Here is a 21,578-nt window from a genome sequence, read left to right as displayed (position 1 = left end):
TTTCTTTCTTTCTTTCTTTCTTTCTTTCTTTCTTTCTTTCTTTCTTTCTTTCTTTCTTTCTTTCTCTTTCTTCTTTCTTTCTTTCTTTCTTTCTTTCTTTCTTTCTTTCTTTCTCTCTCTCTCTTTCTTCTTTCTTTCTCTTTCTTTCTTTCTTTCTTTCTTTCTTTCTTTCTTTCTTTCTTTCTTTCTTTCTGTTTGTTTATTTTAAGAGAGAGAGCAAGCAGGGAAAGAGCAGAGAGACGGGAGAGAGAATCCCAAGCAGGCTCTGCACAGTCAATGTGGAGCCTGACACGAGATCTCATCTTACAAACTGTGAAATCATGACCTGAACCAAAACCAAGTCAGACACTTAACTGACTGAGCCACTCAGGTGCCCCAGAGGTGTCCTAATTTAAAAAATTGACTTATAATTTGGTTTTATTTGCTAAAAAATGAATAAGTCAGGACCTAGAAACATCTGCTCTTATAAAAGCTTTTCTAGGTCATTGGGCAACTGATAGAGCTTCAAGTTCAATTTGCTTCACATCCATGGAGCACCTGCCATGTACTGGGTGCCAGTGTAGAAGTAAAAAATATAAGTAAAGGATGTTGTAGTAGGAAGGGGCCTTAGAAATCACATAGCCCTATTGGTTGTCACTCTGGATTCCACAGGGCCTTTGGGTTCTACCCTGGTTTACCTACAGCCATCGCTGGGCACAGGGAAGAAAGGAAGAGATGGGGAGACAGTAATAGAATTCTGGTTCTCTCCTGTCCCCTTCCACTGGAGCAGCTCCAAACTTTTACTTATTGGCCCTTTTGAAGTTTCTTCCTTTTACAGAGCAAGAAACTTAGGGACAGTCAGCATCTGAGGTGAACACATGGTGGGTTAAGAAGGCACAAAAAGGGGCGCCTGGGTGGCGCAGTCGGTTAAGCGTCCGACTTCAGCCAGGTCACGATCTCGCGGTCCGTGAGTTCGAGCCCCGCGTCCGGCTCTGGGCTGATGGCTCAGAGCCTGGAGCCTGTTTCCGATTCTGTGTCTCCCTCTCTTTCTGCCCCTCCCCCGTTCATGCTCTGTCTCTCTCTGTCCCAAAAATAAATAAACGTTGAAAAAAAAAAAATTAAAAAAAAAAAAAAAAAAAAAGAAGGCACAAAAATAGGATCCTTCCATTTGCCAAACCAATGAGCTGCATAGTATTCTTTATGCTCTCCATACTCTTTATAGGAGTGAATTTCACTTTCATCATGTTTATGCGATGCTGCAGCCAAGACGGTCATATTGCATTCAGGTGGCCATGTCATAGGCATCAACTAATGGCCACTGTGGTGACTTTGGGGCTTTTAAGAAATTGCAGTCAGTGAGCGTGATGCACATTGCTTTGACCTTTATTGGTGTTACCTCCTCTGGGATTGTTGCCCATGATTCCAGTTGAAGTCCTGCCTTTCCAGTCACGGTTTCAAAGTTACATTCTTCTTAGTGATAGACTAAGAATTATCATGCAAACCCAATTCCATATCTTCTTATCAAACACTTTGATAGAGGAGAAGATTCTGGGTTAGGGGAAATGACTCTATTAATTCTATTTGTGCTCTCAGACTATAATTCTGTAGTCTTTGGACACAATATTCAAAGAAAAGATACATCTCATTCTAGGTTTCTAGCAATCCAACTTCTATTGCTTTTATCCATTAAGATAATTAGAGAGCAAGGAGACTCAAGTATTCTATATCAAGTCAGAGGTAAGAACTGTTTAGCTAGTATTATGAAAATTATATTAAATTATTGGGTACGGGGCGCCTGGGTAGCTCAGTCGGTCACACATTCGACTTCAGCTCAGATCATGATCTCGCAGTTTGTGAGTTCAAGCCCTGCGTCAGGCTCTGTGTTGATAGCTCAGAGCCTGGCGCCTGCTTTGGATTCTGTGTCTTCTTTTCTTCTCCCCTCCCTTGCTCATGTTATCTTTCTCTCTCTCTCTCTCTCTCTCTCTCTCTCCCTCCCTCCCTCCCTCCCCCTCAAAAATAAACATTAAATTTTTTTTAATATTAATTATTGGCTAGAATGACAAAAATGTGTTCTAGTTGAGCTTTAGAGCCCAAGACATGGGCTTTTCTGCTGTTGGACTGGAGGACAGAGGCAAGGAGGCAGACTTGGACTTTAAGACTGGGAGGCCTTTGCTGAAGCGGAGGAGACAGGGGAAGCAACGAAATTCAATTAGTGGCTGGTAGGAGCAGATGACATCTGCAGCTGGAGGAGATCATCTAGCAGCTGTGGCTGGATCATCATGGTGACTGTAACCCAGACAAGAAAAACAGACCGTGGGAGGCAACCTGCCTGCAACTGCCTTATGCCAGTATTAAAACAATGTTAGGGCTTACTGATTTTTTTAATGAAGGAGAAAAAGTAGATGGATTTTTTTAGATGGATATGAATATGACGTCCATTAATAAAAATCTTTCCTTCCTAGACTTTCCAGGTAGTTTCCTTTTTAATTTTGCTTTGAAAGATAATACAGTGATAAGAATCCTTGTTTGCTCATTTCTTAATGGACACATTCCATTTTTTTCCTGAAGATAAAAACCTAGAATATAAATTTCTGTGGTGAAGGGTGTATATATAATTAAGGTTTTGGTAGGTAAAGAAATTATCTTTTCAAAAGCTGTTGCACTTTTTAAAATGTTCATCTATTTGTGTGAGAGAGAGAGAGAGAGAGAGCATGTGCATAAGTGGGGGAGGGGCAGAGAGATGAGGACAGATTCTGAAGCAGTCTGTGTGCCCACAGCAGTGACCCTGATGGGGGGCTTGAAGTCACAAACCATGAGATTATGACCTGAGCCGAAGTCAGATGCTCAACCGACTTAGCTGCTCAGGCACCCCAAAAGTCGTTGCATTCTTATGTGGATTTCTTACCATTTGTTGGGGAATCACAGAAATTAAGGATGCATTGTTGCTTCACAGACTCCTGAAGTTAGATAAACTCTCAGGGGCCGGATGGATCATTTTTATTGTATTAGATTTTCTGAGTAATCTCCTTGCCAAAGCCATAACCTTTTCCGAGGTCAGTTCCAGCCTTCTCTTCTGTCCTGTCTGCCTTGTTAATACCCAGGGCCCCTAGCTAGATGAACCACTGAGCCAAACTTGGACACACTTTTTTCTCTTAAGAATTTTAGCCAAAAGGCATAAAGTCTAGGAACTTAGAGAATGTAGCTAGATGTAATAGATCCTGGATCTCTATGGTCATACAGAGTTAAGGAGAAGAGTGGACATACAGCAAACTACATGTTTTGAAAAAAGGTGAAGTAGAAAACTTTTTCTATAGAGGGGATGTAGGGAAAGAAATGGGTGCTGAACATCAGAGACCACGTAGCCTGAGCGAGTCAAAGGTGCAGTCCCTGTGAATCAGTATATTCTGTGGTTCCTTCCATAAGGAGCCTCCTCTGCTTTCTGAAGTTTGATCTATTTCGATCCCCATTCAAGACACCTGACTCCAGGTAAAATGCATAGCATTTACTTCAGAAACATCAGGCTCCAAACATAAACAGAGAACCGTATTTTCTGAAATACAAATTAGAACATGCCTGGCAAAATGACTTTTCAGAATGGTACATTTACATAAAAACTTCTCAGACCAGACCTTGTGGAATTTCATTTACCTAACTTCACCTTGATTTATCTAGTACAATAGTCCTCAAACTTTAGCACACATCACAATTACTTGGGAGGCTTGTTATAACTCAGATTGTGGGACCCCATCCTAAGTTTCTGATTCAGCGTCCTGGGGTAGGTCCCAAGAATTTATATTTCTGACAAGTTCTCAGGTAATGATGCTTCTAGTCTTGGGGCCACATGTTGAGAACCATTGAGCAAGTAAGAATGTGGGAAAGTCCCTCAGAGAAGAAAATGATACAATTTCTCATGTTCTTACTAGTCACTCTTAGGAGGATCTTCTTAGCATTAACTCTTCCCCTTATCCTCTCCTCCCCTCTACTTCCCTACATCTCCCAACCTCCACCCTGGGAAGCCCTTTGTCTCAGCTGCTGTATTCTACCATGGGTGGCAGTTATCACACTGCTTGGCAACTGTTGTATGCCCAATTAACTGCTACATCCTGAGGGCAAGGACCAGTGTCTTTCACTGTGTGTCTTCACTCACTAGCACCATATCTCAACATGACAGGCATGAAATACAAAAGTATTGACTGAATGATAGAATGAATGAGAATTCCTTTCTTTTTGTACTGACTCTTTAGGTCCTTGACAAAGTCCATCTCTGGTGGACTTGACCCCTCCATTTCTCTCTGGTAAAACAGTCTGTTGCTTATCTATTTCTTCACCAGTATTCTTAGGATGTAAGTGGCTTGTCAGGGTGGAATAAAGTAGGGTAAAGGAGAAAGCATGTGTGTATATGCACATGCATGTGTGTTCTGTTTTCCTTTTTTTTATTTTAAAGTAAGCTCTAGGCCCAACATGGGCTTGAACTCATAGCCCTGAGGTCAAGGGTCACATGCTCCACTGACTGAGGCAGCCAGATATCTGTTTTCTTTTTATTTCCTTCTTGTTCATGTACATACAACAGCTGTGTGAGTTGGTGGAGTTGGGCATTTCCACCAGACCATGTACCTCTTTGAAGAATGTCCCATTCATAGATCAGAAAGTTTTATTTTTACCTCTTGTGGCTTACAACTCTTGGCTTTGCTTGAGTAGCGATGCATAACCCACAAAACTGGATTGTAATTCGTTCATATAATTTCTTGTGAGTCAAGACATTTTGAGATAGCACAAAAAAGTATTAGACTAAGAATCAGCAATTCTGGATTCTAGTCTTAACTTAACCTTTAATTAGTTACATGCCCTTAGCCGAGTCTCCTAATTTGATTTTTCAATGAAGGCTTTAATAAAAATAATCTAAATATTCTTTCCAAATCTTAACACTCTCAGCATCTGTGAGTTGAGAGGAACGTGTTCTCAAAAGTGTGACATGCTTTAGGCATATATTTATTTTGCGTGTTCAGGTGTGGCCCATATGTCCTTTTAGATGGTAAAGAGATCATTTGGTGAAATAAAGACATTCCAAAGGGCTATACATAAAGTTGTGTTGCAGTGTCTTTGGCTATTCTAGGAGTAAATGAAAAAGAGGATAAAGAAAGAGGAACCAATTAGAAGAGATACTTTGCATTTATTCCCATGAAGAAGGAAGCTTGAGTTCTTGCCCAGGTCTGAGTATTTAATTTTTCAGTAAGCAAGAACCAGATCCATCAACACATCCTCTTCTTTGAATATTTATGGTTTGCTCTATATCTTGTCCCTGTGGAATTTCCTGAGCAAAGAGATTGTATGTTTGACTCTTGAAGAAGATAATGTGGTCTCAGAAATATGCTATTTGGCATCCGAATAAAGTCCAGATTTAAAGTATCAGCTTGGTCACTTGCTAACTTCTTCCAAATGTCCAGCTGTTATCATTACAATATATCATGTCTTAGTCTTGGGAAGTATAGTTTACAGCCATGTCACAATGGCAGAATAGTTGGTAAGAATGTTTTTTCTGAGTATTTGACTTGTTAAAGAAAAACAATTTGGGGGAAGTGATGGTGAGGGTGGAGAAACATATTTTCATGGTGATGAAGCCACAGCAAATTTCCAGAGGAAGACAAGCTGTCACTTTCTTGACCTTTTGAGATTCCCCATGAAGTTTAATTCTCCATCATTTTTCTACTTCATAGGAATTAGATCTGATTTAAAAAACTGGGCTGGTATATTGTAAGTACTTCCTTTTATGGGAACTGTGTTGAAGGTGATTCTTAAACTACTTGGTGCAACTGAGATATTAACTTACCTTCATTCCCAATGTTCTAATTGTCTTTTCTTAAAAAAAAAAAAAAAAAAGACAGAAACAAAAAAACCCTAAGTCAACTAGATTGAATTTTGGCTGAGTTGTGCCTCCTTTGAATAACATTTCCATTTGGTCTTACTGGGATACTCAGAAAACCTTAAAATCTTTAAAAGTTCATGTTCCCTTTGTAGATGTAGAAAAGTGCTTTTGACTTCCTGGGTCCCTTTAAAAAAACTTCACCAAAATAAGATATACACATATCAGGAAAGTACACATAGCATCAGTGTAAAAAGCATTAAGTTTTCGATACTGAACACAACTGTGTAACCAGCACTTAGATCAAGAAACAAAACACTGGGGCACCTGCGTGGCTCAGTGGGTAAAGCATCTAACTCTTGATTTCGGGTTAGTTCATGACCTCATAGCCATGAGACTGAGTTCTACAGTCGTGAGATTGAGCCCCGCATTGGGCTGTGCACTGAGTGTAGAGCCTGTTTAAGATTCTCTCTCACTCTCCCTCTGCCCGTTTCCCCTGTTTGTTTGCTCTCTCTCTCTCTCTCAAGTAAAAACAACAACATTGTCAGCATTGCATAAGCCCCCTTGTGCTCTGTTCAGGCTCCTATCTGCTCTCCCCACCAACGATAACTGTGATGTTGACTTCAACAGCATAGACTTCTTTTGCCTGTTTGTATACTTTGATCTTGTTTTGGTCATACTAAAGACATTATTTGCCTATCCAAAAGTACCCTTTTGGATAGGACTTATTTCATTCAATATTACGTTGGTGAGAATCATTGGGTTATATGTACATGCCAATCATTCTCATTTCTGAATAATGTGTAAAAATGCAGTATTTATTTATCAGTTTTACTGTTGATGGAATTTGGGCATTTCTGTTTCTGGCCTTTATGAATAGTTTGGCTATGAACATGACAGGACATGTCTTTGTTGAATAGATGTGTATGTGTTTGAGTCGGATATATTCCTAGGCATGGAATTGCTAGGTTATAAGATATGCCTAAGTTCAGCTTTACTAGATACTGCCAGCTTTCAAAAGTCATACTAATTTACTGTCTCATCCTTGGGTTCTTTTGACTCGTGTTTGTGGGAGATGCAGGAGAGAAGCACCAAAGGAAAAGGCTTCAAAAGGGAAGGGCTGGAGAGGGTGCAAGGCCTTAGGACATGTTTACACAGCTGAAAGCGGCTGCGGCTGGTAAGGAACACCTTAGAGCCGTTAACGTTCCTCCTTCACACCTGACCCTTCCTAGTGTTCTAGAAATCAATTAATTCGAAATTCAGCCTTGAAATGCTAAACCATTAGACTGATTAACACACTTGCTTAGCTGACTTTATGTAGATAGTCTTTAGCAATTATCCTAATAAAAAGAAGCTTCATTCTGGAGTCGGGGCCTCGGTTCGACTTGAGTATGAGGACCTTCACTTAACTGCACTTTGTCTGCAGACTCATCTTTTGCGACTCCGGCCATACTCTCTGCAACAGATGTTCCCGGAGGTGTAAAGGTAAAAGGGTAGTTGAACAAGTGGCTCTGATATTAAAGCTGAATTGTGGTAAGCTTTCATCGCTAAGGTTCTGATCTTTCCCTAACTCTTACTTAATGAAATCATAAAGGCCTATGGCTCTTTTGTTCGACTAAAGGTACAAATAATGTTTTGAGCTTCTGTTATGAGATAGGAGATGGTTTAAAATAATTTTTTATATTGTCTATACTAAAGAAAAATGTAAATATATGAGTCTTTAAAGATTACTCCTCCCTGACTAGTATCAAAAAATGGCGAATGGAACCCATTTTTAAAAAAAAATTTTGTGGTGTTTATTCAATTTGCTTCCAGCTTCCACTAAACTAAGAAAGACACATTGAAATGTGGAAATGTTGGAACCATCCTTTTTAAAGAAAAAAAAAAAGCTTTTCGGCAGGGGAAACAACATAACAACTACGAAAATATATGGACATGTCAAAATATTTCTAAAGGAACTAGAATGAATTTGTTATTTAAATTTTTTTAAATGTTTGTTTCTGAGAGAGACAGAGCGTGAGTGGGGAGGGACAGAGAGAAAGGAAGACACAGAAGCTGAGTTGTCAGCACAGAGCCTGAAGTGGGACTCGAACCCTCTAACTGCAAGATCATGACCTGAGCTGAAGTTGGACACTTAACTGACTGAGCCACCCAGGCGCCTGTAAAAAATATTTCTAGGGGCGCCTGGGTGGCGCAGTCCGTTAAGCGTCCGACTTCAGCCAGGTCACGATCTCGCGGTCCGTGAGTTCGAGCCCCGCGTCAGGCTCTGGGCTGATGGCTCGGAGCCTGGAGCCTGTTTCCGATTCTGTGTCTCCCTCTCTCTCTGCCCCTCCCCCGTTCATGCTCTGTCTCTCTCTGTCCCAAAAATAAATAAATAAAAAAAAAAACGTTGAAAAAAAAATATTTCTAAAGGAACTAGAATGAATTTGAATACTACCGACAATAAGGACATTTACTGTAAAAAGAAAAAGACACCCACTAAGTTTTCTTTGGACAGCTTTCTTAGAGAGACTGGAGCACTCCAAATTACTCAACTGAATATTTCTAAATTCTTAGATAAACATTATTATTATGAATTAAGCAATTATAAACAATGTATAAATTAAAGCATTTCAGTGTTTGTTATAGTCTGCATATTAATTTTAGACAAAATATTATGGACTAGAGTGCTCATATGTGCTATATTTGCATCAGTCTCTGAGGTGATCTACAATTACAGTATTTGATCATATTTCGTATTTGACCTGAAGGATAATTTTATTATATCCAGAAGTCCTTAGGATATGTATTTTTAGCTTTATTTTCTCACCTATTACTATGGGCATGTAATTTATTTCATATAAGTTTCTTGGTTCAGAATGAAGTATATAATTAAACATGGGTTCTTTGCAAAAATAAATCATATAGATTCCAGGAATGTATTGTATTATGAATGACAATACCCCATCGAGTGTGTATTGTGTGATATGACTCTGTGTACACACACACACACACACACACACACACACACACACACACGCATATCAATCCTTGTGGTGTGAAGTAAGGAAAGTTTATTTTTGTAAAAGCAATGCACTATAATACAGCTCAAAGGACCCCTGGGAACTCTGCTTAGATGTTTGGATTTTGTGCAACAAATAATGGTGAGCCAATTAAAGTTTTTCATCAAGGAATGAGATCAGAGGTGTTTTAAGAAGAATGATTCTGGGAGGAATTGGAAGCAGGAAGAAGATTTAGAAGCCCAAACTGGCTCACATGAGAGAACTCTTGAAAGTCCTACTCATCTTTGTAAAACATTATGAACAATTGTTCTAGTAAGCTTAAGAATATCATTTCATGCTATAAATACCATCTCAAACCAAATTCTAGTATAGATGAACTACAGATATGTCAGCCTTTTAAGGAAAAGGTTTAGAACAAACACATTACACTGAGAAAAATGAATCTGTGAATTCTCCCCACTCCAGAAAGTTGTAAAACAAAGCCACCCAGATTGGATTTAAAAGCTGTCTCTGTCCGTCTCTTGGAGCCTCAGTGTTCTACAGGAGTAAACCTTGAGAATGGTCCATTCTACTGTTTCTCTTGGCAACGAGGGTTTAAATGGAAAGGAGGCAACAAGAGCAAGAAAATAAGGGCTATTGTGAAGGAACTGAGGAGTGGTTGGTGGTAAAGGATGGCAGGAGAGGAGCACTAAAATGTTAATAGCTGTCATGTGGAAATCCTTCTCAACAAAACCAAAGCTTCCATTCTGATTTCAGTTTGGTGCTAGATGTTTCTCGTTTGATAATCTTCTTTATAGCATTCTTTTTTTTTAGGGGTGCCTGGGTGGTTCAGTTGGTTGGGCGTCAGACTCTTGACTTTGGCTCAGGTCACGATCTCACAGTTCATGAGTTTGAGCCCTACATCAGGGTCTGTGCTGACAGTGCAGAGCCTGCTTGGGATTCTCCTTCTTCCTTTCTCTGCCCCTCCCCTGCTTATGCTCTCTCTCTCTCTCTCTCTCTCTCTCTCAAAATAAAGAAATAAAACTTAAAAATAAAATTTTTTATTTTTTTCAAGCAACTAAGTGTTTAGAGACAGAAACAGAGAAAGTACTCTTAGAAATGATGTTTGTCTTATCTCTCAGTGTTCATGCTAGATTGCTAGTGTTCAGAATCATGGAAGCATATGAATTAGGCTTTTGGAAAAACCAACCTCCTCGCTTAAGACAAAATGTTCTGTAAAGTGTACACTCCACACTCCTGCATGACATTAATAAATAGGTCCTTAATTATGCTTATGTGCCTCTATTCTTGCGAGGCAACCAACTATATACAGCAGAGCTGGAAAATCCCAGGTGGCTTATGGTTAATGACAAAGGAGCATCAGCAGCACTGACTAATGAGGTTTTGAAAGAATGATACAGCCTAATTTTTGTTAAGCCACTGCACAGATAAATGACTTGCTTGATAATTACCTGTTGACCTTAATGATAATTGTGCACAAAACAAATAAAAAAAAAAAAACCAACAGAAAGTTTTTGGCACAACCTTGGCCAGCATTCTTGAGCACAAAGCCAGCTTAAGAAAAGGGTGGAGCAAACGGTCTTGTAGTGTCTGCAAGGTAGAAGAAAGTAGCACATAAGCTTTGACACAGCACAGAAGTTGTAATTTTGTGCACAAGGTATACATTGGAAAAGGACAGAGGCAGTGTGTTTTGATGAGTGAGGAATCAGAGAGACTTTGGTCTGAGTCCTACCAAAGATTGACTCACCTGAGGCAAACCCTTGGTTTTGCTTTCCTCCAAAGTTAACCATGTCAACCATGTCATGGTTTGGAAGTTTTGGGTTTTTTTGAACTTTTTTTTAAATGTTTTTTTTAAAGTTATTTTTGAGAGAGACAGAGCACGAGTGGGAGAGGGGCAGAGAGGGAGGGAGACACAGAATCTGAAGTAGGCCCCAAACTCAGCTTTCAACACAGAGCCTGACATGCGGCTCGAACTCACGAACCTCTAGATCATGACTTGAGCCGAAGTCAAATGCTTAACTGACTGAGCCACCGGGTGCCCTGGTTTGGAAGTTATTGTAACACAGCTTTTAAATATAGCTATTAGGGGCGCCTGGGTGGCGCAGTCGGTTAAGCGTCCGACTTCAGCCAGGTCAGGATCTCGCAGTCCGTGAGTTCGAGCCCCGCGTCAGGCTCTGGGCTGATGGCTCGGAGCCTGGAGCCTGTTTCCGATTCTGTGTCTCCTTCTTTCTCTGCTCCTCCCCCGTTCATGCTCGATCTCTCTCTGTCCCAAAAATAAATAAACGTTGAAAAAAAAAATTTATAAATATAGCTATTAAAGTTTATCTCCCGACTTTTAAGGGGTTTGTATCTTAAATTCCTTTACCTGATCACGTAAACTTTTGTGGGCATAAGTAGGAGGCAAAAATGCACTGAAAACAAGAATGTTAAATATAACTGAAATATTATTGCTGGAAATGTTAAGTCATCTCTTGAAACTTTGAGCATACCAAGAATTGGTTTTGGTCCACTTCAAAAAGTAGGAGGTTATAACCTTCAAAGGAAACTCTCCTAGGAGAGGTTAGGATAGAAAGGGCCAAGCTATGTGCATAATTATCAATGGGGGCCAGTTTGTTTTATTGAAAGTCTTGCTCTGCAACTCCGAACTCGGTTCCCACACAGCCTGAAACTGCATAAATGATGGTGAAGGTAAAGGAAATAAATATACTCCTCCTTACTTGAGAAAAGTGAATTTAAAATCATATATATGGGGTACAATGGAAGAGTCAGGATGTGCCTCATAGTACGTAACTCTAAGGAAACCATATCTAGAGTTAACATTTTTAGCTTGACCCACAAAGACTTCATGAAAGGGATTGAGGAAAAATAACTTTTGATATTTGTAAGACATAGAGATGAGATTTGAGGCAAGGTTAAAGGGCTTTTTATTTACATATATGTGTGTCATATATATAACCACATACGTATATATTTGTATATATAAAATATAACACATGCAAAGTTTTATACATAGGTAGGCATGTGTATATGTTTATATATGTGTGCATGTTTATATGGTATAATAAATACATCACAATGGCAGTAATCATATTTGAAAGCAAAATGAGAAAACTGACAGAAATCTTGGGAGTGATTTTTGAGGAACCAGTGACATTTTAAATATATTCATATAGACCTTTAAGTTTTCCTTGAAAACCAGAGTAATCTAAGCAAGACTTCAAGATATTTCCCTGTGTGAAATAAAGACAAGCAGTGGTGTCTTAGAAGAGACTTAGTGCACTCTTAACCTCACATTAAACTTGTATTTTAGGATAATTTTTTGAAAGAATACATCAAAGCATGTGAAACTGGTGCCTAATTATATTGTCATTAGTATACAGTAGATAGTGTTATCATTCTGCATAAAGCACTATGAAATGAGTACGTTAAGAATATTTAATTATGTGGGTGAGCGAAATAATAAAGGAAAATTGCTAGTTAATTGCTTTTCTTAGAAATGCTGTTAGGGGTGGTAGTTGCCCAGCAACATGATTCATCCTAAAGAAATATGCTGTTGGGCTGCTTTCTGCAGAATTATTCTGGGGAAACTAGGAGGGAGAACTAGGACTTGTTGGTACAGATTTCATTCTTTATTCTCTGTAATGTGCCACTGCCTCTGGGAAGCCTTCCCTGACTTCAGCTGAAAGAACTTTCTATGAGCCCTGAATACTTTGCCTGTACCTCTATCTAGTATGCTTCTCAGCACATGGTATTTTAATTATTATTCCATGTGTTTCTTTCTCCTTCCAAACTGGGAAATTATTAGACACATGACTGTGTATTATTCTTCCCAAGCCCTAGCTCAGGGTCTGGCACAGAATAGGTGCTTGATGCAGGTTGTAGGGTTGAAAAGTCTCTTCTCACAGAATCAAAGGCAGTGGCTGGGGAAAGTGGGTGTGAGCCAAAGGTTCTCCCATTTTGTCCTTTCGGGAGCATCTGAAACAGTCTCATTACCTTTAAAAAGAATCTCCTGAAGAAATTCAGTCTGTTGACAAACTTTGCTTCCTTCTTTTTCTTTTTCTTTTTTTTTTTTTTCAATATATGAAGTTTATTGTCAAATTGGTTTCCATACAACACCCGGTGCTCATCCCAAAAGGTGCCCTCCTCAATACCCATCACCCACCCTCCCCTCCCTCCCACCCCCCCCCCAACACTAGGTTGTTTGTTATTTTTTTTTTTTTTTTAATTTTTTTTTCAACATTTATTTATTTTTGGGACAGAGAGAGACAGAGCATGAACGGGGGAGGGGCAGAGAGAGAGGGAGACACAGAATCGGAAACAGGCTCCAGGCTCTGAGCCATCAGCCCAGAGCCCGACGCGGGGCTCGAACTCACAGACCGCGAGATCGTGACCTGGCTGAAGTCGGACGCTTAACCGACTGCGCCACCCAGGCGCCCCATGTTCTCAGTTTTTAAGAGTCTCTTATGCTTTGGCTCTCTTCCACTCTAACCCCCCCCTTTTTTTCCTTCCCCTCCCCCATGGGTTTCTGTTAAGTTTCTCAGGTCCACCTACCCTATGACCCAGCAATAGCACTGCTAGGAATTTACCCAAGGGATACAGGAGTGCTGATGCATAGGGGCACTTGTACCCCAATGTTCATAACAGCACTCTCAACAATAGCCAAATTATGGAAAGAGCCTAAATGTCCATCAACTGATGAATGGATAAAAAAAATTGTGGTTTATATACACAATGGAGTTCTACGTGGCTTCCTTCTTTTTCTAAATGAAGAAGAGAGAGAGAGAGGGAGGGAGGGAGGGTGGGGGGAAGAAATGCATTTTCTCTTCTTTACATTTCATCTCATTAGAAAAACATCACTTGGAGGGTATGACTATTTAGAACAATAGAACCATCTATAATTCAGGATCAGTTGTCTTTTGTGGATGATTTACATTATCTTAAATACTCTAAACATGTCTTTTGATCTTCCCCATTTACTCTGTGTTATAGATTTAGGTGTGTGTGACAGGAGGAAAGGAAAGTGTAAGTGTTCTACAAAGTAGTTGAACCTATTGCCTTCTTAATATAAAGTCCTAGGATCCTAAGAAAAAGTATATAAAAACTTTCTCTCGAATCATTTTTCTTGTATGCATTGCAGACTTGGGCACCCATCTATTCTCAAGGGTGCATATCTAATGGGGACATGCCTCATAAAAAAATCTAATTTGGAGTCAACAGGGAAGAGGTAGCCCCACATAATATTTAAGAATGTGAATGTACACATAATGTTTAAGAATGAGAATGAGAGGGGCGTCTGGGTGGCTCAGTTGGTTAAGCGTCTGACTTCGGCTCAGGTCATGATCTCATACTTTGTGAGTTCAAGTCCCGCGCTGGGCTCTGTGCTGACAGCTCAGAGCCTGGAGTCTGCTTCAGATTCAGTGTTTTCTTGTCTCTCTGCCCCTCCCCCAATCGTGCTCTCTCTCCTTCTGAAAAATAAATAAACATTTAAAACATTTTTGGAATGAGAAAATGAATTTTATTAAGGAACTCATGCCTTTTATCAGGAAAAAAGCAGAAGGTTGAAAAAAAAAAGTCAAAAAAGTAGAACCACAGGTGGTTTATCATTAAAAATAGAGGAAAATATGGGGCGCCTGGGTGGCGCGGTCGGTTAAGCGTCCGACTTCAGCCAGGTCACGATCTCGCGGTCCGTGAGTTCGAGCCCCGCGTCGGGCTCTGGGCAGATGGCTCAGAGCCTGGAGCCTGTTTCCGATTCTGTGTCTCCCTCTCTCTCTGCCCCTCCCCTGTTCATGCTCTGTCTCTCTCTGTCCCAAGAATAAATAAACGTTGAAAAAAAAAATTAAAAAAAAAAAGCCATATTCTTCTTGTATATAAAATGAAAACAAAATTGCTCTTTAAATTCTGTCACTATCAATCCTTCACTAGGAGAAATGAATTTTTAAATTTTATATGAGATTTCTAATTTATTTAATAATCACAGTTACACAAAAGTAAACTTTCGGGGCGCCTGGGTGGCGCAGTCGGTTAAGCGTCCGACTTCAGCCAGGTCACGATCTCGCGGTCCGTGAGTTCGAGCCCCGCGTCAGGCTCTGGGCTGATGGCTCAGAGCCTGGAGCCTGTTTCCGATTCTGTGTCTCCCTCTCTCTCTGCCCCTCCCCCGTTCATGCTCTGTCTCTCTCTGTCCCAAAAATAAATAAACGTTGAAAAAAAAAATTAAAAAAAAAATAGAGGAAAATAAAAGTTAGATTCTGAAAGTATCTGTTAAGGATCAGTTGCAGATAATAAGAAGTGAAATAGTTGCTTAGAAAACACGTATCAGTCCTTCCCTCTCTGCCTGTCTCTTGCAGACTAAAATGAACACTTGGGGTAACACTTAAGGAGGAAAGTAGGGAAATGAGAGCATATAGCTGACACACATACATGTACATGTGACGAGGCTTTAACGGTAGAGAGGTGATTGTTGATGGATTGCTTTGGAGCTCACCTCTGTTAGTGTTGATCTGGATCCCAGCCTTCCTTCTCTCTCTCTTTTTTTTTTAAGTAATCTCTACATCCAGTGTGGGGCTCAAACCTACAACCCCTAGATCAAAAGTCACACATTCTACCGACTGAGCCAGCTAGGCACTCCCCTGGCCTTCCCTCTCTAAATCAGTGCCTGGCTCCTTAGCCCAGATATATATATGTGTGTGTGTGTGTGTGTGTGTGTGTGTGTGTGTGTGTGTGTGTGGTTGTGTGTTAACAGAGACAAAAATTGAGATAAAGACAAAGTTAGAAAGTAACAGTGGCATAGAAGATGGGAAGAGATATTTGTTCATTTTTTCCTACCATGTATCGATTATATCCCGGTTGGTATTATATGAAAAGGACAAGAAAATGAAATGCCAAATGGTTTAATGTATAAATTCCTAAGCATTTTTTTAAATTTCAGAGATTTATTTTGAACCAGGCTTAATGTCAAAACTTTTCTAACCACATTTGGCTTTAGACTTGCATTGGGATTTCATGTCATTTTCACTTTTCAGTTTCTTAAAATATATGAAATATCTATAATTTGTAGCTAACAGCTCCTATGGAATACTGTGATAGTCTGGATTAAAACCACTACATTGGAAAAAATAAATTGGCACAACAGTGTGTCAAACGAAGATCCTTCTCTGGGCTTTTCATTCCCCATATATTTGTTGTTTTTTTTTTTTCAATTTTTAATGTTTTATTTAATTTTGAGTGGGGGAGGGGCAGAGAGAGACAACACACACAGAATTTGAGGCAGCCTCCAGGCTCTGAGCTGTCAGCACAGAGACTGACACGGGCTCAAACCCACGAGCCATGAGATCATGATCTGAGCTGAGCTGAAGTCAGACACTTAACCACTGAGCCACCCAGACACCCCTCCCATGTATTTGTTTTATTTAGTGACCCATATATTTAAGATGTTTCTAAAAAGAATGTAACTTGATATATCAGTATGATAATAAATGAGCATCCTTTGTTTAATTTGGCTTGTTTCCATTCCATCCCTGTAGCACAGACTTTATTTTTTATAATTTTATAGATAAGGAAACCAAGACCCATAAAGTTTAAGCAGCTTTCCTAAAGGCTCACTGCTGGCCACCTCAGTGAATGACCTGTCTCCTTCCACTACAAGGCACTGCTGAGTATCAGTCCTAAGTCATTTGAAGCTTGGAGTCATGCAGTCCAGGACTTTTGCTAATTCAGCTGATGATGGGAATGGCAATCATGAACAGATACTATTGTTTCCACTTAAGCTGATTATGGCTTTAATTTCATATTTTGTTTTTTTCCCTCTTTAGTACATTCTGATTGCAAATCTGGAAAGTTCTTTCTTAATAAGCTAAATTGCCAGGCTTATGCTCCAAAGTAGTTTTTTAAAGTTTATTTATTTATTTTTGAGAGAGAGAAAGAAAGGGCACGCAAGAGAGGATCAGAGAGAGAGGGAGAGAGAGAATCCCAAGCAGGCTCCAAGCTGTCAGCCCAGAGCTTGATGCGGGGCTCAAACTCACGAACCGTGAGATCATGACCTGAGCCAAAACCAAGAGTTGGATGCTCAACAGAGTGAGCCATGCAGGTGTCCCTAAAGCAGTTTTTGAATTATTTTGCAGTACGTGTATAATTAGTAGGGGTCATTGTTTAACCCACAAATTTGACCCCTTACTTCCTATTTTAAAAGAGACGTAATGTCACAAAGATGATTTATGGTGATGGGGGTAGTCGTTGTTCCTAAGCTCCTTCATCTTGGAGTTGAAGCAGTGTTCTGACCCTCACTTCAAAGCTCCTATAGTTTTCCCAGCAGGTTAGTAGAAGGAAATGTTATCTGGGTTTCTTGGCAAAACTTTTAGACCTAAGGCTTCATAGTTTTTTTTAGTTTCCATCTGCAGACATGAAGGTGCTCCCACTCCTTGTCTCTTTGTTTCCCCTCTCATCCTTGCCGGATCCCAGCTGGGGATAGTAGACAGTGGCACTTGTTTCTTACTATTGACATTAGAGGCGGTGTCTGTCCATTCAGGAGAGGACCTGTGGACTTAGAGGTAATTCAGTGGGGGATGATCCAATGCCAAAGCCAATAAGCATATTTTCTCTTCAGCTTTGACTCTAGTGTGCAAGACTCAGAATATCACCATTTACTTACCTGGGAGGATCTCCATTACATGCTTGGCTTCAGAGGTGTCATACATGGGACAGACTCTATTGCTGGCTTACTTCCATGCCAGTGTACCTGGCTCCGGGTATAAATCACGTTTGGTGTAAAAGCACTTATGACAGTCTTGTTGCTCCTTGCCAGTGACTTGTTTGGATGAGCATATGAACCTGTTCTGGAAAATAATCTTTAGGTAATACACTAGGAAAATCCTATTGTCGTTGAAAACAGGGTGCTGTGATACTTATCTTAGACCTTGAGGAAAAATATTAAATACATACTGAGGATGGTGGAGCAGAAAATTTGAAGGAGCCTGCATCCTGATGACATCATTGAGCCACTGATTCAGTGTTGGGATGGCTTTTCTCTGGTCTTTTTGTTAAGTAATGTCCCTGTGGCTTAAGCCCACCAGTCAGGTTTTCTGTTACTTGCAGCTAAAACTACTCCTAAGTGATAGAATATCCTAAAAGGGAATTGTATATTACATTTTGCTTTTCATAACTTAATTTCACGCTACAGAAGTTCTTACACTATAATTAAAAGTACAGTTTAGTTCTCGCCTGCCCCCACCCCCCACCCCCTGCCCCCTTGCTGAGCCAGCCAGCCTGACCTCTCCCCTGAGGCCAAACTTCTGCACTGTCCCCACTGCACGAGGGAGAGTGCTCAGTGAGACCTGGCTTTCTCCAGGTTCCCGCAGGATGCTTCCAGATGCCAGAAGTGGGTGGAGAATTGCAGGACAGCAGACTTAGAAGATAAAACACCCGATCCACTAAATAGACATTATTGATTACGTGTGAAACACTTTGAGACCTCTGTGATCTGTAGAACTGTGCATTTTGCAGAGGCATCGGCAAACTCAAGAATGATTGGGTTATCTTATTTGTCAAAATTAATTGAAGCAGATACTTGTGAAGTCATTGGGAGAGGCCTTACAGGACAGTTCTTTGAGACAATGCGATATCAACAATATTTGATCTTACCAGTCATTTGACCAGTCATTTGATAGTCATTTGTGTCTATCATAGTAGACAGAGAAAATGAATGAAAGAATTGAGTGAAGACTCAATTGGGTCCTGAGACTCTGAAACAGAAAAAAATGGATGAAACTTCTGAACAGGAACAAAAACATAAAAAAATAAACAACAGCAATGCTCAGAACCCCAGTGCAGAAGAAGGGGGTAAAGACCAGGATGAAGACATTTTACCTTTAACCCTTGAAGAGAAAGAAAACAAAGAGTACTTCAAATCTTTATGTGAAATTTTGATTCTTGTAGGAAAACAAGACATACCTGTGGACAGACATGAAACTGATGAGCCCCCAGAGGGTCTCTTTACTCCTGGTAACTTTCAAGCACTGCTGACATGCGGTGTAAATTCCGGAGAAGAGGTTCAAGAAAGCTCTTTGAGACAACAGCAGTTAACGCATTGTTCCGCTCGAAAACACAGCAGAGGCAGATGCTAGAGGTCTGTGAGAGCTGCGTTCGGGAGGAAACCCTCAGGGAAGTGAGAGACTCCCACTTCTTTCCATCATCACTGATGATGTAGTGGACATAGCAGAGGAAGAACACTTGCCTGTGTTGGTGAGGAGTCTCATAACCTGAGAGAGGACTCTGTGGCCTTCGTGCCTCACGAAGCTGATCCAGAAAGTTTGGCTGTGAAATTTCACACCGCGGTAATTGAGAAGTGGGGACTGAACGTGGAATGTTGTCATGGCCAGGCTTAACGCTGTGTCCAATGGATTTTCTTCCAAAATGAAAGTTGTTGCTTCTGGACTTTAGAGAAATATCCCCAAGCTGTCTACACACTTTGCTGTGCCTGTCCCTTAAATACATGGTTGGCAAAATCCGTGCCTGTTGTGGGAGTATCTGTCGTATTAGGAACAATTGAGGAAGTCTGTTCTTCCTTCCATCGAACTGTACAACTGCTTTTAGAGCTTGACAGTCTCATTTCTGTCCTCTTCCAGAGCAGTGAGGAAAAAGGTAAAGAAATGAGGGAAATTTGCCATTCTTAGTGGACAGGCAGGCACAATGGTTTTGAAATTTTAAAAGACCTTCTACAAGCACTTGTTTTATGGTATAGTTTAGATGGTATAGTGATACAAACATTAGATGGAATAACTATTTAGCTGGTTGAGCATTTGTACTCTGTAGCACAGTAACAGATTTTGATTTCATTGTTACCATTGTTGTTCTTAAAAATGTTCTATCTTTTACAAGAGCCTTTGGGAAAAATCTCGAGGGCAAACCTCCAATGTCTTCTTTGCCACCGGTAGCTTGGTTGCAGTGCTGTATTCACTAAATGAAGTGATGGAAAATATTGAAGTTGATCATGAATTTTGGTCCTGCCGAAGCCACAAATTTGGCAACTAAACTTGATATTCAGCTGAAACTCCCTGGGAAGTTCCGCAGAGCCCAGCAAGTTAATGTGGAATCGCAGCTAACCTCTGAGAGAGTTACTATAAAGTAACTCTACTTTACTATAAGAAACTCTACATGTCCCAACAGTGGAACGCATTATTCAGGAACTGAAAGGTACATTCTCAGAACAGCACTTCAGAGCTCTTAAATGCTTATCTCTGGTACCCTCTGTCATGGGACAGCTCAAATTTAATACATCAGAGGGGCACCATGCTGACATATACAGGAGTGACTTACCCAACCCCGACACACTCTCAGCTGAGCTGCTTTGTTGGAGAATCAGGTGGAAACACAGAGGGAAAGATATGGAGCTTCCATCCACCATTTATGGAGCCCTGCATCTGCAAGACATCAAGTTTTTTCCTAATGTGTATGCATTGCCGAAAGTCCTATATATTCTTCCTGTGATGAAGGCTGAGAATGAATGCTATAAAAATGGGCAAAAGCATCTCAAAGCGTACCTGAGGAACATTTTGACAGATCAAATATCAAGTATCTTGGCTTTGCTTAACATAAATTTTGATATAAAACATGACCTGGATTTAATGGTGGACACCTATATCAAACTCTATACAACTAAGTCAGAGCTTCCTACAGATAACTCAGACACCATTGAAAATACCTAGGAGACTTTTAAACTAGGCTCTCTCTTATGTTTGATATTTGGAAAAATCTGTAAGAAATTTGAAAACATCTTATGAAAAGCTGTCACATGTATGAGGCCACTTAATCACTGAATATCTTGACCCGTCAACCTCTCATTGAGTCCATTAGTCATTGGTGATCTGCCTACTTAAATGGCCCCTGTTGGAACTCTTATGCTTTGGAGACATAACTGTTCTTCCAGAAGATAGCATTGAAAGTGCCACATTACACTTCTGTGTGATCTCTGCTAATCGTGCTTTGGAATTGTTTTAGTGAGGTCATTTTAGACACAACATTTATTATCACTGGATCCAGTTGTCAGGTATTGAGTTATCAGTTCTTGGAAGAAATAGATTTTGAAGAGGTGTGGGAGAAAGGAATACATTGTATAAAATGTTACGATGAAGCTCACAAGTGACCTGGAGTGTGAAGTTTGTTAAAAATCTGTAATGGACAGTTAAGAGAGTTACCAGACAGCCAGAGAGAGATATATATAGAGAGAATGGAGAACAGGTGAGCTTGCCAAGCAAGGATTTCAGTGTAGATTTTGTCTTTATCAAATGAACCTAAAGGAACAAGTTACAGTTACAGTTTGAATAGGCGAGCCTGCCATTGTTGGTGCACATTAGGTTGTTGCTGTTTGTAGTCCTTTGTTGAGCCTACATCTTCATAAGCTTTTTATCAGGTGTTTGTTGAACACCTCTATTTCATGGTCAAGATCAGAGGACATGGATACTGACAACTGATTTGTCTGTTTTCCTCTATCTTTTTCATGACTATATCTACTGCCTCATCTTGATTTATAAGCAAAACCTGGAAAACCTACAAAAACAAGTGTTTTTTGGTGTATCTAGGAATAATACAGAAAATATTGCTGTTATTTTTGGTGAAGAAAATCAATTTTGTAGAGTTTATTTCAATAAAATGTGAATTTTACTTAAAAAAATAGAAGTACAGTTTGTTCACACGACAAATGGCATAATCTCATAACAAAATCAATAGACAGGGCACTTGAATATTAT

General features: G+C 40.0%; 1 pseudogene; it reads left to right on the top strand.

Annotated features, from left to right (window-relative positions):
- LOC121043960 (52 kDa repressor of the inhibitor of the protein kinase-like) overlaps positions 1–19,643 on the top strand; it is a 54,202-nt pseudogene extending 34,559 nt beyond the window's left edge.
- The last annotated feature ends 1,935 nt before the right edge of the window (positions 19,644–21,578 follow it).

This window comes from Herpailurus yagouaroundi, unplaced genomic scaffold (genome assembly GCF_014898765.1).
Source record: "Herpailurus yagouaroundi ecotype Mexico unplaced genomic scaffold, PumYag 29, whole genome shotgun sequence".
NCBI classification, from domain to species: domain Eukaryota; kingdom Metazoa; phylum Chordata; class Mammalia; order Carnivora; family Felidae; genus Herpailurus; species Herpailurus yagouaroundi.
This window is presented reverse-complemented; position numbering and strand designations above follow the sequence as displayed.